This window comes from Phalacrocorax aristotelis, chromosome 16 (genome assembly GCF_949628215.1).
Source record: "Phalacrocorax aristotelis chromosome 16, bGulAri2.1, whole genome shotgun sequence".
In the NCBI taxonomy this organism is placed as follows: domain Eukaryota; kingdom Metazoa; phylum Chordata; class Aves; order Suliformes; family Phalacrocoracidae; genus Phalacrocorax; species Phalacrocorax aristotelis.
Genome location: NC_134291.1, coordinates 147604 through 164525, shown reverse-complemented (window position 1 = coordinate 164525; position 16922 = coordinate 147604).

Below are 16922 nucleotides of genomic sequence, written 5' to 3'. Positions count from 1 at the left end.
TTTTCCGCGCTATGCCATTCCGGGAGCCGGATCCGGTCCGGTTTTTCCGCGGCACGCCATTCCGGGGGCCGGATCCGGTCCGGTTTTTCCGCGGCACTCCATTCCGGGGTCCGGATCTGGTCCGGTTTTTCCGCTGCACGCCATTCCGGGGGCCGGATTCAGTTCGGATTTTCGGCGGCACGCTATGCCGGGGGCCGGATGAGTCCAGTTTGTCCGCGCTACGCCCTCCGGGGGCCGGATCCAGTCCGGTTTTTCCGCGGCACGCCATACCGGGGGCCGGATCGGTCTGGTTTTTCCACGGCAGTCCATTCCGGGGGCCGGATCCGGTCCGGTTTTTCCGCGGCAGTCCATTCTGGGGGCCGGACCCGGTCCGGTTTTTCCGCGGCACGTCATTCCGTGGACGCGATCCGGTCTGGTTTTTCCGCGGCACACTGTTCGGGGGGCCGGAGCCGGTCCGGTTTTTCCGCGGCACGCCATACCGGGGGCCGGATCGGTCTGGTTTTTCCGCGGCACTCCATTCCGGGGGCCGGATTCGGTCCGGTTTTTCCGCGGCACGCCATTCCGGGGGCCGGATCCGGTCCGGTTTTTCCGCGGCATGCCATTCCGGGGGCCGGATCCAGTCCGGATTTTCGGCGGCACGCTATGCCAGGGGCCGGATGAGTCCAGTTTTTCCGCGGCATGCCATTCCGGGGGCCGGATCCGGTCCGGTTTTTCCGTGGCAGTCCATTCCGGGGTCCGGATCCGGTCCGGTTTTTCCGCGGCACGCCATTCCAGGGGCCGGATCCGGTCCGGTTTTTCCGCGGCACTCCATTCCGGGGGCCATATCCAGTCCGGTTTTTCCGCGGCAGTCCATTCCGGGGGCTGGATCCGGTCCGGTTTTTCCGCGGCACTCCATTCTGGGGGCCGGATCTGGTCCGGTTTTTCCGCTGCACGCCATTCCGGGGGCCGGATTCAGTTCGGATTTTCGGCGGCACGCTATGCCGGGGGCCGGATGAGTCCAGTTTGTCCGCGCTACGCCATTCCGGGGGCCGGATCCAGTCCGGTTTTTCCGCGGCACGCCATACCGGGGGCCGGATCGGTCTGGTTTTTCCACGGCAGTCCATTCCGGGGGCCGGATCCGGTCCGGTTTTTCCGCGGCAGTCCATTCTGGGGGCCGGACCCGGTCCGGTTTTTCCGCGGCACGCCATTCCGTGGACGCGATCCGGTCTGGTTTTTCCGCGGCACACTGTTCGGGGGGCCGGATCCGGTCCGGTTTTTCCGCCAAACGCCATACCGGGGGCCGGATCGGTCTGGTTTTTCCGCGGCACTCCATTCCGGGGGCCGGATTCGGTCCGGTTTTTCCGCGGCACGCCATTCCGGGGGCCGGATCCAGTTCGGATTTTCGGCGGCACGCTATGCCGGGGGCCGGATTAGTCCAGTTTGTCCGCGCTACGCCATTCCGGGGGCCGGATCCAGTCCGGTTTTTCCGCGGCACGCCATACCGGGGGCCGGATCGGTCTGGTTTTTCCACGGCAGTCCATTCCGGGGGCCGGATCCGGTCCGGTTTTTCCGCGGCAGTCCATTCTGAGGGCCGGACCCGGTCCGGTTTTTCCGCGGCAGTCCATTCCGGCGGCCGGATCCGGTCTGGTTTTTCCGCGGCACACTGTTCGGGGGGCCGGATCGGTCTGGTTTTTCCGCGGCAGTCCATTCCGGGGGCCGGATCCCGTCCGGTTTTTCCGCGGCAGTCCATTCCGGGGGCGGGATCCGGTCCGGTTTTTCCGCGGCACTCCATTCCGGGGTCCGGAGCCGGTCCGGTTTTCCGCGGCACGCCATTCTGGAGGCCGGATCCGGTCTGATTTTTCCACGGCACGCCATTCCGGGGGCCGGACCCGGTCCAGTTTTTCCGCGGCCTGGGTCCGGTCTGGTTTTTCCGCGGCAGTCCATTCCGGGGGCCGGATCCGGTCCGGTTTTTCCGCGGCAGTCCATTCTGGGGGCCGGATCAAGTCCGGATTTTCGGCGGCACGCTATGCCAGGGGCCGGATGAGTCCAGTTTTTCCGCGCTATGCCATTCCGGGAGCCGGATCCGGTCCGGTTTTTCCGCGGCACGCCATTCCGGGGGCCGGATCCGGTCCGGTTTTTCCGCGGCACTCCATTCCGGGGTCCGGATCTGGTCCGGTTTTTCCGCTGCACGCCATTCCAGGGGCCGGATTCAGTTCGGATTTTCGGCGGCACGCTATGCCGGGGGCCGGATGAGTCCAGTTTGTCCGCGCTACGCCATTCCGGGGGCCGGATCCAGTCCGGTTTTTCCGCGGCACGCCATACCGGGGGCCGGATCGGTCTGGTTTTTCCACGGCAGTCCATTCCGGGGGCCGGATCCGGTCCGGTTTTTCCGCGGCAGTCCATTCTGGGGGCCGGACCCGGTCCGGTTTTTCCGCGGCACGTCATTCCGTGGACGCGATCCGGTCTGGTTTTTCCGCGGCACACTGTTCGGGGGGCCGGAGCCGGTCCGGTTTTTCCGCGGCACGCCATACCGGGGGCCGGATCGGTCTGGTTTTTCCGCGGCACTCCATTCCGGGGGCCGGATTCGGTCCGGTTTTTCCGCGGCACGCCATTCCGGGGGCCGGATCCGGTCCGGTTTTTCCGCGGCATGCCATTCCGGGGGCCGGATCCAGTCCGGATTTTCGGCGGCACGCTATGCCAGGGGCCGGATGAGTCCAGTTTTTCCGCGGCATGCCATTCCGGGGGCCGGATCCGGTCCGGTTTTTCCGTGGCAGTCCATTCCGGGGTCCGGATCCGTTCCGGTTTTTCCGCGGCACGCCATTCCAGGGGCCGGATCCGGTCCGGTTTTTCCGCGGCACGCCATTCCGGGGGCCATATCCAGTCCGGTTTTTCCGCGGCAGTCCATTCCGGGGGCTGGATCCGGTCCGGTTTTTCCGCGGCACTCCATTCTGGGGGCCGGATCTGGTCCGGTTTTTCCGCGGCACTCCATTCCGGGGGCCGGATTCGGTCCGGTTTTTCCGCGGCACGCCATTCCGGGGGCCGGATCCGGTCCGGTTTTTCCGCGGCATGCCATTCCGGGGTCCGGATCCGGTCCGGATTTTTGGCGGCACGCTATGCCAGGGGCCGGATGAGTCCAGTTTTTCCGCGGCATGCCATTCCGGGGGCCGGATCCGGTCCGGTTTTTCCGTGGCAGTCCATTCCGGGGTCCGGATCCAGTCCGGTTTTTCCGCGGCACGCCATTCCAGGGGCCGGATCCGGTCCGGTTTTTCCACGGCAGTCCATTCCGGGGGCCGGATGCGGTCCGGTTTTTCCGCGGGACTCCATTCCGGGGGCCAGATCCGGTCCGCTTTTTCCGCGGCACGCCATTCTGGAGGCCGGATCCGGTCTGGTTTTTCCGCGGCACGCCATACCGGGGGCCGGATCCGGTCCGGTTTTTCCGCGAAACGCCATTCCGGGGGCCGGATTCGGTCCAGTTTTTCCGCGGCCCGCATCCGGTCCGGTTTTTCCGCGGCAGTCCATTCCGGGGTCCGGATCCGTTCCGGTTTTTCCGCAAAATGCCATTCCAGGGGCCGGATCCAGTCCGGATTTTCGGCGGCACGCTATGCCGGGGGCCGGATGAGTCCAGTTTTTCCGCGGCAGTCCATTCCGGGGGCCGGATCCAGTCCAGTTTTTCCGCGAAATGCCATTCCGGGGGCCGGATCCAGTCCGGTATTTCGGCGGCACGCTATGCCGGGGGCCGGATGAGTCCAGTTTTTCCGCGCTACGCCATTCCGGGGGCCGGATCCAGTCCGGTTTTTCCGCGGCAGTCCATTCCGCGGTCCGGATCCGGTCCGGTTTTTCCGTGGCAGTCCATTCCGGGGGCCGGATCCGGTCCGGTTTTTCCGCGGCACGCCATTCCGGGGGCCGTATCCAGTCCGGTTTTTCCGCGGCACACCATTTCCGGGGCCGGATCCGGTCCAGTTTTTCCGCGGCATGCCATTCCGGGGGCCGGATCCCATCCGGATTTTCCGCGAAACGCCATTCCGGGGGCCGGATCCAGTCCTTATTTTCCGCGAAACGCCATTTCGGAGGCCGGATCCGGTCCGGTTTTTCCATGGCAGTCCATTCCGTGGACCGGACCCGGTCCGGTTTTTCCGCGGCAGTCCATTCCAGGGGCCGGATCCGGTCCGGTTTTTCCGCGAAACGCCATTCCGGGGACGCGATCCGGTCTGGTTTTTCCGCGGCACGCCGTTTCGGAGGCCGGATCTGGTCCGGTTTTTCCGCGGCAGTCCATTCTGGGAGCCGGACCCGGTCCGGTTTTCCGCGGCACACTGTTCGGGGGGCCGGATGCGGTCCGGTTTTTCCGTGGCAGTCCATTCCTGGGGCCGGATCCGGTCCGGTTTTTCCGCGGCAGTCCATTCCGGGGGCCGGATCCGGTCCGGTTTTTCCGCGGCACGCCATTCCGGGGGCCGGATCCGGTCCGGTTTTTCCGCGGCACTCCATTCCGGGGTCCGGATCTGGTCCGGTTTTTCCGCGGCATGCCATTCCGGGGGCCGGATCCGGTCCGGTTTTTCAGGGCACACTGTTCGGAGGGTCGGATCCGGTCCGGTTTTTCCGCTGCACGCCATTCCGGGGGCCGGATTCAGTTCGGATTTTCGGCGGCACGCTATGCCGGGGGCCGGATGAGTCCAGTTTGTCCACGCTACGCCATTCCGGGGGCCGGATCCAGTCCGTTTTTTCCGCGGCACGCCATACCGGGGGCCGGATCGGTCTGGTTTTTCCACGGCAGTCCATTCCGGGGGCCGGATCCGGTCCGGTTTTTCCGCGGCAGTCCATTCCGGGGTCCGGATCCGGTCCGGTTTTTCCGCGGCATGCCATTCCGGGGGCCGGATCCAGTCCGGATTTTCGGCGGCACGCTATGCCGGGGGCCGGATGAGTCCAGTTTTTCCGCGGCAGTCCATTCCGGGGGCCGGATCCGGTCCGGTTATTCCGCGGCAGTCCATTCCGGGGTCCGGATGCGGTCTGGTTTTTCCGTGGCATGCCATTCCGGGGACCCGATCCGGTCTGGTTTTTCCTCGGTACACTGTTCGGGGGGCCGGATCCAGTCCGGTTTTTCCGTGGCACGCCATTCCGGGGGCCCGATCCGGTCCGGTTTTTCCGCGGCTGTCCATTCCGGGGGCCCGATCCGGTCCGGTTTTTCCGCGGCAGTCCATTCCGGGGGCCGGATCCGGTCCGGTTTTTCCGCGGCACTCCATTCCGGGGTCCGGATCCGGTCCGGTTTTTCCGCGGCACTCCATTCCGGGGTCCGGATCCGGTCCGGTTTTTCCGTGGCACACTGTTCGGAGGGTCGGATCCGTTCCGGTTTTTCCGCTGCACGCCATTACGTGGTCCGGATCCAGTTCGGATTTTCGGCGGCACGCTATGCCGGGGGCCGGATTAGTCCAGTTTGTCCGCGCTACGCCATTCCGGGGGCCGGATCCAGTCCGGTTTTTCGGCGGCACGCCATACCGGGGGCCGGATCGGTCTGGTTTTTCCACGGCAGTCCATTCCGGGGGCCGGATCCGGTCCGGTTTTTCCGCGGCAGTCCATTCTGGGGGCCGGACCCGGTCCGGTTTTTCCGCGGCACGCCATTCCGGGGGCCGGATCCGGTCTGGTTTTTCCGCGGCACACTGTTCGGGGAGCCGGATCGGTCTGGTTTTTCCGCGGCAGTCCATTCCGGGGGCCGGATCCCGTCCGGTTTTTCCGCGGCAGTCCATTCCGGGGGCGGGATCCGGTCCGGTTTTTCCGCGGCACTCCATTCCGGGGTCCGGATCCGGTCCGGTTTTCCGCGGCACGCCATTCTGGAGGCCGGATCCGGTCTGATTTTTCCACGGCACGCCATTCCGGGGGCCGGATTCGGTCCAGTTTTTCCGCGGCCTGGGTCCGGTCTGGTTTTTCCGCGGCAGTCCATTCCGGGGGCCGGATCCGGTCCGGTTTTTCCGCGGCAGTCCATTCTGGGGGCCGGATCAAGTCCGGATTTTCGGCGGCACGCTATGCCAGGGGCCGGATGAGTCCAGTTTTTCCGCGCTATGCCGTTCCGGGGGCCGGATCCAGTCCGGTTTTTCCGTGGCAGTCCATTCCGGGGTCCGGATCCGGTCCGGTTTTTCCGCGGCACGCCATTCCGGGGGCCGGATCCGGTCCGGTTTTTCCGCGGCACGCCATTCCGGGGGCTGGATCCGGTCCGGTTTTTCCGCGGCACTCCATTCCGGGGGCCGGATCCGGTCCGGTTTTTCCACGGCACTCCATTCCGGGGGCCGGATCCGGTCCGGTTTTTCCGCGAAACGCCATTCCGGGGGCCGGATTCGGTCCAGTTATTCCGGGGTCCGGATCCGGTCTGGTTTTTCCGTGGCAGTCCGTTCCGTGGGCCGGATCCGTTCCGGTTTTTCCGCGAAATGCCATTCCAGGGGCCGGATCCAGTCCGGATTTTCGGCAGCACGCTATGCCGGGGGCCGGATGAGTCCAGTTTTTCCGCGGCAGTCCATTCCGGGGGCTGGATCCAGTCCGGTTTTTCCGCGAAATGCCATTTCGGGGGCCGGATCCAGTCCGGATTTTCGGCGGCACGCTATGCCGGGGGCCGGATGAGTCCAGTTTTTCCGCGGCATGCCATTCCGGGGGCCGGATCCAGTCCGGTTATTCCGCGGCAGTCCATTCCGCGGTCCGGATCCGGTCCGGTTTTTCCGTGGCAGTCCATTCCTGGGGCCGGATCTGGTCCGGTTTTTCCGCGGCACTCCATTCCTGGTGCCCGATCCGGTCCGATTCTTCTGCGGTACGCCGTTCCGGGAGCCGGATCCGCTCCGATTTTTCCGTGGCACGCCGTTCCGGGAGCCGGATCCGGTCTGATTTTTCCGCGGCACGCCATTTCGGAGGCCGGATCCGGTCCGGTTTTTCCGCAGCACGCCATTTCCGGGGCCGGATCCGGTCCAGTTTTTCCGCGGCACGCCATACCGGGGGCCGGATCGGTCTGGTTTTTCCACGGCAGTCCATTCCGGGGGCCGGATCCGGTCCGGTTTTTCCGCGGCAGTCCATTCTGGGGGCCGGACCCGGTCCGGTTTTTCCGCGGCACGCCATTCCGGGGGCCGGATCCGGTCTGGTTTTTCCGCGGCACACTGTTCGGGGGGCCGGATCGGTCTGGTTTTTCCGCGGCAGTCCATTCCGGGGGCGGGATCCGGTCCGGTTTTTCCGCGGCACTCCATTCCGGGGTCCGGATCCGGTCCGGTTTTCCGCGGCACGCCATTCTGGAGGCCGGATCCGGTCTGATTTTTCCACGGCACGCCATTCCGGGGGCCGGACCCGGTCCAGTTTTTCCGCGGCCTGGGTCCGGTCTGGTTTTTCCGCGGCAGTCCATTCCGGGGGCCGGATCCGGTCCGGTTTTTCCGCGGCAGTCCATTCCAGGGGCCGGATCAAGTCCGGATTTTCGGCGGCACGCTATGCCAGGGGCCGGATGAGTCCAGTTTTTCCGCGCTATGCCATTCCGGGGGCCGGATCCAGTCCGGTTTTTCCGTGGCAGTCCATTCCGGGGTCCGGATCCGGTCCGGTTTTTCCGCGGCACGCCATTCCGGGGGCCGGATCCGGTCCGGTTTTTCCGCGGCACGCCATTCCGGGGGCTGGATCCGGTCCGGTTTTTCCGCGGCACTCCATTCCGGGGGCCGGATCCGGTCCGGTTTTTCCACGGCACTCCATTCCGGGGGCCGGATCCGGTCCGGTTTTTCCGCGAAACGCCATTCCGGGGGCCGGATTCGGTCCAGTTATTCCGGGGTCCGGATCCGGTCCGGTTTTTCCGTGGCAGTCCGTTCCGTGGGCCGGATCCGTTCCGGTTTTTCCGCGAAATGCCATTCCAGGGGCCGGATCCAGTCCGGATTTTCGGCAGCACGCTATGCCGGGGGCCGGATGAGTCCAGTTTTTCCGCGGCAGTCCATTCCGGGGGCTGGATCCAGTCCGGTTTTTCCGCGAAATGCCATTTCGGGGGCCGGATCCAGTCCGGATTTTCGGCGGCACGCTATGCCGGGGGCCGGATGAGTCCAGTTTTTCCGCGGCATGCCATTCCGGGGGCCGGATCCAGTCCGGTTATTCCGCGGCAGTCCATTCCGCGGTCCGGATCCGGTCCGGTTTTTCCGTGGCAGTCCATTCCTGGGGCCGGATCTGGTCCGGTTTTTCCGCGGCACTCCATTCCTGGTGCCCGATCCGGTCCGATTCTTCTGCGGTACGCCGTTCCGGGAGCCGGATCCGCTCCGATTTTTCCGTGGCACGCCGTTCCGGGAGCCGGATCCGGTCTGATTTTTCCGCGGCACGCCATTTCGGAGGCCGGATCCGGTCCGGTTTTTCCGCAGCACGCCATTTCCGGGGCCGGATCCGGTCCAGTTTTTCCGCGGCACGCCATACCGGGGGCCGGATCGGTCTGGTTTTTCCACGGCAGTCCATTCCGGGGGCCGGATCCGGTCCGGTTTTTCCGCGGCAGTCCATTCTGGGGGCCGGACCCGGTCCGGTTTTTCCGCGGCACGCCATTCCGGGGGCCGGATCCGGTCTGGTTTTTCCGCGGCACACTGTTCGGGGGGCCGGATCGGTCTGGTTTTTCCGCGGCAGTCCATTCCGGGGGCGGGATCCGGTCCGGTTTTTCCGCGGCACTCCATTCCGGGGTCCGGATCCGGTCCGGTTTTCCGCGGCACGCCATTCTGGAGGCCGGATCCGGTCTGATTTTTCCACGGCACGCCATTCCGGGGGCCGGACCCGGTCCAGTTTTTCCGCGGCCTGGGTCCGGTCTGGTTTTTCCGCGGCAGTCCATTCCGGGGGCCGGATCCGGTCCGGTTTTTCCGCGGCAGTCCATTCCAGGGGCCGGATCAAGTCCGGATTTTCGGCGGCACGCTATGCCAGGGGCCGGATGAGTCCAGTTTTTCCGCGCTATGCCATTCCGGGGGCCGGATCCAGTCCGGTTTTTCCGTGGCAGTCCATTCCGGGGTCCGGATCCGGTCCGGTTTTTCCGCGGCACGCCATTCCGGGGGCCGGATCCGGTCCGGTTTTTCCGCGGCACGCCATTCCGGGGGCTGGATCCGGTCCGGTTTTTCCGCGGCACTCCATTCCGGGGGCCGGATCCGGTCCGGTTTTTCCACGGCACTCCATTCCGGGGGCCGGATCCGGTCCGGTTTTTCCGCGAAACGCCATTCCGGGGGCCGGATTCGGTCCAGTTATTCCGGGGTCCGGATCCGGTCCGGTTTTTCCGTGGCAGTCCGTTCCGTGGGCCGGATCCGTTCCGGTTTTTCCGCGAAATGCCATTCCAGGGGCCGGATCCAGTCCGGATTTTCGGCAGCACGCTATGCCGGGGGCCGGATGAGTCCAGTTTTTCCGCGGCAGTCCATTCCGGGGGCTGGATCCAGTCCGGTTTTTCCGCGAAATGCCATTTCGGGGGCCGGATCCAGTCCGGATTTTCGGCGGCACGCTATGCCGGGGGCCGGATGAGTCCAGTTTTTCCGCGGCATGCCATTCCGGGGGCCGGATCCAGTCCGGTTATTCCGCGGCAGTCCATTCCGCGGTCCGGATCCGGTCCGGTTTTTCCGTGGCAGTCCATTCCTGGGGCCGGATCTGGTCCGGTTTTTCCGCGGCACTCCATTCCTGGTGCCCGATCCGGTCCGATTCTTCTGCGGTACGCCGTTCCGGGAGCCGGATCCGCTCCGATTTTTCCGTGGCACGCCGTTCCGGGAGCCGGATCCGGTCTGATTTTTCCGCGGCACGCCATTTCGGAGGCCGGATCCGGTCCGGTTTTTCCGCGGCACGCCATTTCCGGGGCCGGATCCGGTCCAGTTTTTCCGCGGCACGCCATACCGGGGGCCGGATCGGTCTGGTTTTTCCACGGCAGTCCATTCCGGGGGCCGGATCCGGTCCGGTTTTTCCGCGGCAGTCCATTCTGGGGGCCGGACCCGGTCCGGTTTTTCCGCGGCACGCCATTCCGGGGGCCGGATCCGGTCTGGTTTTTCCGCGGCACACTGTTCGGGGGGCCGGATCGGTCTGGTTTTTCCGCGGCACTCCATTCCGGGGGCCGGATCCCGTCCGGTTTTTCCGCGGCAGTCCATTCCGGGGGCGGGATCCGGTCCGGTTTTTCCGCGGCACTCCATTCCGGGGTCCGGATCCGGTCCGGTTTTCCGCGGCACGCCATTCTGGAGGCCGGATCCGGTCTGATTTTTCCACGGCACGCCATTCCGGGGGCCGGACCCGGTCCAGTTTTTCCGCGGCCTGGGTCCGGTCCGGCTTTTCCGCGGCAGTCCATTCCGGGGGCCGGATCCGGTCCGGTTTTTCCGCGGCAGTCCATTCCGGGGGCCGGATCAAGTCCGGATTTTCGGCGGCACGCTATGCCAGGGGCCGGATGAGTCCAGTTTTTCCGCGCTATGCCATTCCGGGGGCCGGATCCAGTCCGGTTTTTCCGTGGCAGTCCATTCCGGCGTCCGGATCCAGTCCGGTTTTTCCGCGGCACGCCATTCCGGGGGCCGGATCCGGTCCGGTTTTTCCGCGGCACGCCATTCCGGGGGCCATATCCAGTCCGGTTTTTCCGCGGCAGTCCATTCCGGGGTCCGGATCCGGTCCGGTTTTTCCACGGCAGTCCATTCCGGGGGCCGGATCCGGTCCGGTTTTTCCACGGCAGTCCATTCCGGGGGCCGGATCCGGTCCGTTTTTTCCGCGAAACGCCATTCCGGGGGCCGGATTCGGTCCAGTTATTCCGGGGTCCGGATCCGGTCCGGTTTTTCCGCGGCAGTCCATTCCGGGGGCCGGATCCGTTCCGGTTTTTCCGCGAAATGCCATTCCAGGGGCCGGATCCAGTCCGGATTTTTGGCAGCACGCTATGCCGGGGGCCGGATGAGTCCAGTTTTTCCGCGGCAGTCCATTTCGGGGGCCGGATCCGGTCTCGTTTTTCCGCGGCACTCCATTCCTGGTGCCCGATCCGGTCCGATTCTTCTGTGGTACGCCGTTCCGGGGGCCGGATCCGGTCTGGTTTTTCTGCGGCGGTCCATTCCGGGGGCCGGATCCAGTCCGGTTTTTCCGCGGCACGCCATTTCGGAGGCCGGATCCGGTCCGGTTTTTCCGCGGCACACCATTTCCGGGGCCGGATCCGGTCCAGTTTTTCCGCGGCACGCCATTCCGGGGGCCGGATCCCATCCGGATTTTCCGCGAAACGCCATTCCGGGGGCCGGATCCAGTCCGGATTTTCCGCGAAACGCCATTTCGGAGGCCGGATCCGGTCCGGTTTTTCCATGGCAGTCCATTCCGTGGACCGGACCCGGTCCGGTTTTTCCGCGGCAGTCCATTCCGGGGGCCGGATCCGGTCCGGTTTTTCCGCGAAACGCCATTCCGGGGACGCGATCCGGTCTGGTTTTTCCGCGGCACGCCGTTTCGGAGGCCGGATCTGGTCCGGTTTTTCCGCGGCAGTCCATTCTGGGGGCCGGACCCGGTCCGGTTTTCCGCGGCACACTGTTCGGGGGGCCGGATGCGGTCCGGTTTTTCCGCGGCACGCCATACCGGGGGCCGGATCGGTCTGGTTTTTCCACGGCAGTCCATTCCGGGGGCCGGATCCGGTCCGGTTTTTCCATGGCAGTCCATTCCGGGGGCCGGATCCGGTCCGGTTTTTCCGCGGCAGTCCATTCCGGGGGCGGGATCCGGTCCGGTTTTTCCGCGGCACTCCATTCCGGGGTCCGGATCTGGTCCGGTTTTTCCGCGGCATGCCATTCCGGGGGCCGGATCCGGTCCGGTTTTTCAGGGCACACTGTTCGGAGGGTCGGATCCGGTCCGGTTTTTCCGCTGCACGCCATTCCGGGGGCCGGATTCAGTTCGGATTTTCGGCGGCACGCTATGCCGGGGGCCGGATGAGTCCAGTTTGTCCGCGCTACGCCATTCCGGGGGCCGGATCCAGTCCGGTTTTTCCGCGGCACGCCATACCGGGGGCCGGATCGGTCTGGTTTTTCCACGGCAGTCCATTCCGGGGGCCGGATCCGGTCCGGTTTTTCCGCGGCACGCCATTCCGGGGGCCGGATCCGGTCCGGTTTTTCCGCGGCATGCCATTCCGGGGGCCGGATCCAGTCCGGATTTTCGGCGGCACGCTATGCCGGGGGCCGGATGAGTCCAGTTTTTCCGCGGCAGTCCATTCCGGGGGCCGGATCCGGTCCGGTTATTCCGCGGCAGTCCATTCCGGGGTCCGGATGCGGTCTGGTTTTTCCGTGGCATGCCATTCCGGGGACCCGATCCGGTCTGGTTTTTCCTCGGTACACTGTTCGGGGGGCCGGATCCAGTCCGGTTTTTCCGTGGCACGCCATTCCGGGGGCCCGATCCGGTCCGGTTTTTCCGCGGCTGTCCATTCCGGGGGCCCGATCCGGTCCGGTTTTTCCGCGGCAGTCCATTCCGGGGGCCGGATCCGGTCCGGTTTTTCCGCGGCACTCCATTCCGGGGGCCGGATCCGGTCCGGTTTTTCCGCGGCACTCCATTCCGGGGTCCGGATCCGGTCCGGTTTTTCCGTGGCACACTGTTCGGAGGGTCGGATCCGTTCCGGTTTTTCCGCTGCACGCCATTCCGGGGGCCGGATCCAGTCCGGATTTTCGGCGGCACGCTATGCCAGGGGCCGGATTAGTCCAGTTTGTCCGCGCTACGCCATTCCGGGGGCCGGATCCAGTCCGGTTTTTCCGCGGAACGCCATACCGGGGGCCGGATCGGTCTGGTTTTTCCACGGCAGTCCATTCCGGGGGCCGGATCCGGTCCGGTTTTTCCGCGGCAGTCCATTCTGGGGGCCGGACCCGGTCCGGTTTTTCCGCGGCACGCCATTCCGGGGGCCGGATCCGGTCTGGTTTTTCCGCGGCACACTGTTCGGGGGGCCGGATCGGTCTGGTTTTTCCGCGGCAGTCCATTCCGGGGGCCGGATCCCGTCCGGTTTTTCCGCGGCAGTCCATTCCGGGGGCGGGATCCGGTCCGGTTTTTCCGCGGCACTCCATTCCGGGGTCCGGATCTGGTCCGGTTTTCCGCGGCACGCCATTCCGGGGGCCGGATCAAGTCCGGATTTTCGGCGGCACGCTATGCCAGGGGCCGGATGAGTCCAGTTTTTCAGCGCTATGCCATTCCGGGGGCCGGATCCAGTCCGGTTTTTCCGCGGCACGCCATTCCGGGGGCCGGATCCGGTCCAGTTTGTCCGCGCTACGCCATTCCGGGGGCCGGATCCAGTCCGGTTTTTCCGCGGCACGCCATACCGGGGGCCGGATCGGTCTGGTTTTTCCACGGCAGTCCATTCCGGGGGCCGGATCCGGTCCGGTTTTTCCGCGGCAGTCCATTCTGGGGGCCGGACCCGGTCCGGTTTTTCCGCGGCACGCCATTCCGGGGGCCGGATCCGGTCTGGTTTTTCCGCGGCACACTGTTCGGGGGGCCGGATCGGTCTGGTTTTTCCGCGGCACTCCATTCCGGGGGCCGGATCCCGTCCGGTTTTTCCGCGGCAGTCCATTCCGGGGGCGGGATCCGGTCCGGTTTTTCCGCGGCACTCCATTCCGGGGTCCGGAGCCGGTCCAGTTTTTCCGCGGCCTGGGTCCGGTCCGGCTTTTCCGCGGCAGTCCATTCCGGGGGCCGGATCCGGTCCGGTTTTTCCGCGGCAGTCCATTCCGGGGGCCGGATCAAGTCCGGATTTTCAGCGGCACGCTATGCCAGGGGCCGGATGAGTCCAGTTTTTCCGCGCTATGCCATTCCGGGGGCCGGATCCAGTCCGGTTTTTCCGTGGCAGTCCATTCCGGCGTCCGGATCCAGTCCGGTTTTTCCGCGGCAGTCCATTCCGGGGGCCGGATCCGGTCCGGTTTTTCCGCGGCACGGCATTCCGGGGGCCATATCCAGTCCGGTTTTTCCGCGGCAGTCCATTCCGGGGGCTGGATCCGGTCCGGTTTTTCCGCGGCACTCCATTCCGGGGGCCGGATCCGGTCCGGTTTTTCCACGGCAGTCCATTCCGGGGGCCGGATCCGGTCCGTTTTTTCCGCGAAACGCCATTCCGGGGGCCGGATTCGGTCCAGTTATTCCGGGGTCCGGATCCGGTCCGGTTTTTCCGCGGCAGTCCGTTCCGTGGGCCGGATCCGTTCCGGTTTTTCCGCGAAATGCCATTCCAGGGGCCGGATCCAGTCCGGATTTTCGGCAGCACGCTATGCCGGGGGCCGGATGAGTCCAGTTTTTCCGCGGCATGCCATTCCGGGGGCCGGATCCAGTCCGGTTTTTCCGCGGCATGTTATTCCGGGGGCCATATCCAGTCCGGTTTTTCCGCGGCAGTCCATTCCGGGGGCCGGATCCGGTCCGGTTTTTCCGCGGCACTCCATTCCGGGGGCCGGATCCAGTCCGGTTTTTCCACGGCAGTCCATTCCGGGGGCTGGATCCGTTCCGGTTTTTCCGCGGCATGCCATTCCGGGGGCCGGATCCAGTCCGGATTTTTGGCGGCACGCTATGCCGGGGGCCGGATGAGTCCAGTTTTTCCGCGGCAGTCCATTCCGGGGGCCGGATCCGGTCCGGTTTTTCCGCGGCAGTCCATTCCGCGGTCCGGATGCGGTCTGGTTTTTCCGTGGCATGCCATTCCGGGGACCCGATCCGGTCTGGTTTTTCCTCGGTACACTGTTCGGGGGGCCGGATCCAGTCCGGTTTTTCCGTGGCACGCCATTCCGGGGGCCCGATCCGGTCTGGTTTTTCCGCGGCTGTCCATTCCGGGGGCCCGATCCGGTCCGGTTTTTCCGCGGCAGTCCATTCCGGGGGCCGGATCCGGTCCGGTTTTTCCGCGGCAGTCCATTCCGGGGGCCGGATCCGGTCCGGTTTTTCCGCGGCACTCCATTCCGGGGTCCGGATCCGGTCCGGTTTTTCCGCGGCACGCCATTCCGGGGGCCGGATCCAGTTCGGATTTTCGGCGGCACGCTATGCCGGGGGCCGGATTAGTCCAGTTTGTCCGCGCTACGCCATTCCGGGGGCCGGATCCAGTCCGGTTTTTCCGCGGCACGCCATACCGGGGGCCGGATCGGTCTGGTTTTTCCACGGCACGCCATTCCGGGGGCCGGACCCGGTCCAGTTTTTCCGCGGCCTGGGTCCAGTCCGGCTTTTCCGCGGCAGTCCATTCCGGGGGCCGGATCCGGTCCGGTTTTTCCGCGGCAGTCCATTCCAGGGGCCGGATCAAGTCCGGATTTTCGGCGGCACGCTATGCCAGGGGCCGGATGAGTCCAGTTTTTCCGCGCTATGCCATTCCGGGGGCCGGATCCAGTCCGGTTTTTCCGTGGCAGTCCATTCCGGGGTCCGGATCCGGTCCGGTTTTTCCGCGGCAGTCCATTCCGGGGGCCGGATCCGGTCCGGTTTTTCCGCGGCACGGCATTCCGGGGGCCATATCCAGTCCGGTTTTTCCGCGGCAGTCCATTCCGGGGGCTGGATCCGGTCCGGTTTTTCCGTGGCACTCCATTCCGGGGGCCGGATCCGGTCCGGTTTTTCCACGGCAGTCCATTCCGGGGGCCGGATCCGGTCCGGTTTTTCCGCGAAACGCCATTCCGGGGGCCGGATTCGGTCCAGTTATTCCGGGGTCCGGATCCGGTCCGGTTTTTCCGCGGCAGTCCGTTCCGTGGGCCGGATCCGTTCCGGTTTTTCCGCGAAATGCCATTCCAGGGGCCGGATCCAGTCCGGATTTTCGGCAGCACGCTATGCCGGGGGCCGGATGCGGTCCGGTTTTTCCGCGGCAGTCCATTCCGGGGGCTGGATCCAGTCCGGTTTTTCCGCGAAATGCCATTTCGGGGGCCGGATCCAGTCCGGATTTTCGGCGGCACGCTATGCCGGGGGCCGGATGAGTCCAGTTTTTCCGCGGCATGCCATTCCGGGGGCCGGATCCAGTCCGGTTTTTCCGCGGCACGCCATTCCGGGGGCCATATCCAGTCCGGTTTTTCCGCGGCAGTCTATTCCGGGGGCCGGATCCGGTCCGGTATTTCCGCGGCACTCCATTCCGGGGGCCGGATCCAGTCCGGTTGTTCCACGGCAGTCCATTCCGGGGGCCGGATCCGGTCCGGTTTTTCCGCGGCACTCCATTCCGGGGGCCGGATCCAGTCCGGATTTTCGGCGGCACGCTATGCCGGGGGCCGGATGAGTCCAGTTTTTCCGCGGCAGTCCATTCCGGGGGCCGGATCCGGTCCGGTTTTTCCGCGGCAGTCCATTCCGCGGTCCGGATGCGGTCTGGTTTTTCCGTGGCATGCCATTCCGGGGACCCGATCCGGTCTGGTTTTTCCTCGGTACACTGTTCGGGGGGCCGGATCCAGTCCGGTTTTTCCGTGGCACGCCATTCCGGGGGCCCGATCCGGTCTGGTTTTTCCGCGGCTGTCCATTCAGGGGGCCCGATCCGGTCCGGTTTTTCCGCGGCAGTCCATTCCGGGGGCCGGATCCGGTCCGGTTTTTCCGCGGCACTCCATTCCGGGGGCCGGATCCGGTCCGGTTTTTCCGCGAAACGCCATTCCGGGGGCCGGATTCGGTCCAGTTATTCCGGGGTCCGGATCCGGTCCGGTTTTTCCGCGGCAGTCCGTTCCGTGGGCCGGATCCGTTCCGGTTTTTCCGCGAAATGCTATTCCAGGGGCCGGATCCAGTCCGGATTTTCGGCAGCACGCTATGCCGGGGGCCGGATGAGTCCAGTTTTTCCGCGGCAGTCCATTCCGGGGGCTGGATCCAGTCCGGTTTTTCCGTGAAATGCCATTCCGTGGTCCGGATCCAGTCCGGATTTTCGGCGGCACGCTATGCCGGGGGCCGGATGAGTCCAGTTTTTCCGCGGCATGCCATTCCGGGGGCCATATCCAGTCCGGTTTTTCGGCGGCAGTCCATTCCGGGGGCCCGATACGGTCCGGTTTTTCCGCGGCACTCCATTCCGGGGGCCGGATCCAGTCCGGTTTTTCCACGGCAGTCCATTCCGGGGTCCGGATCCGTTCCGG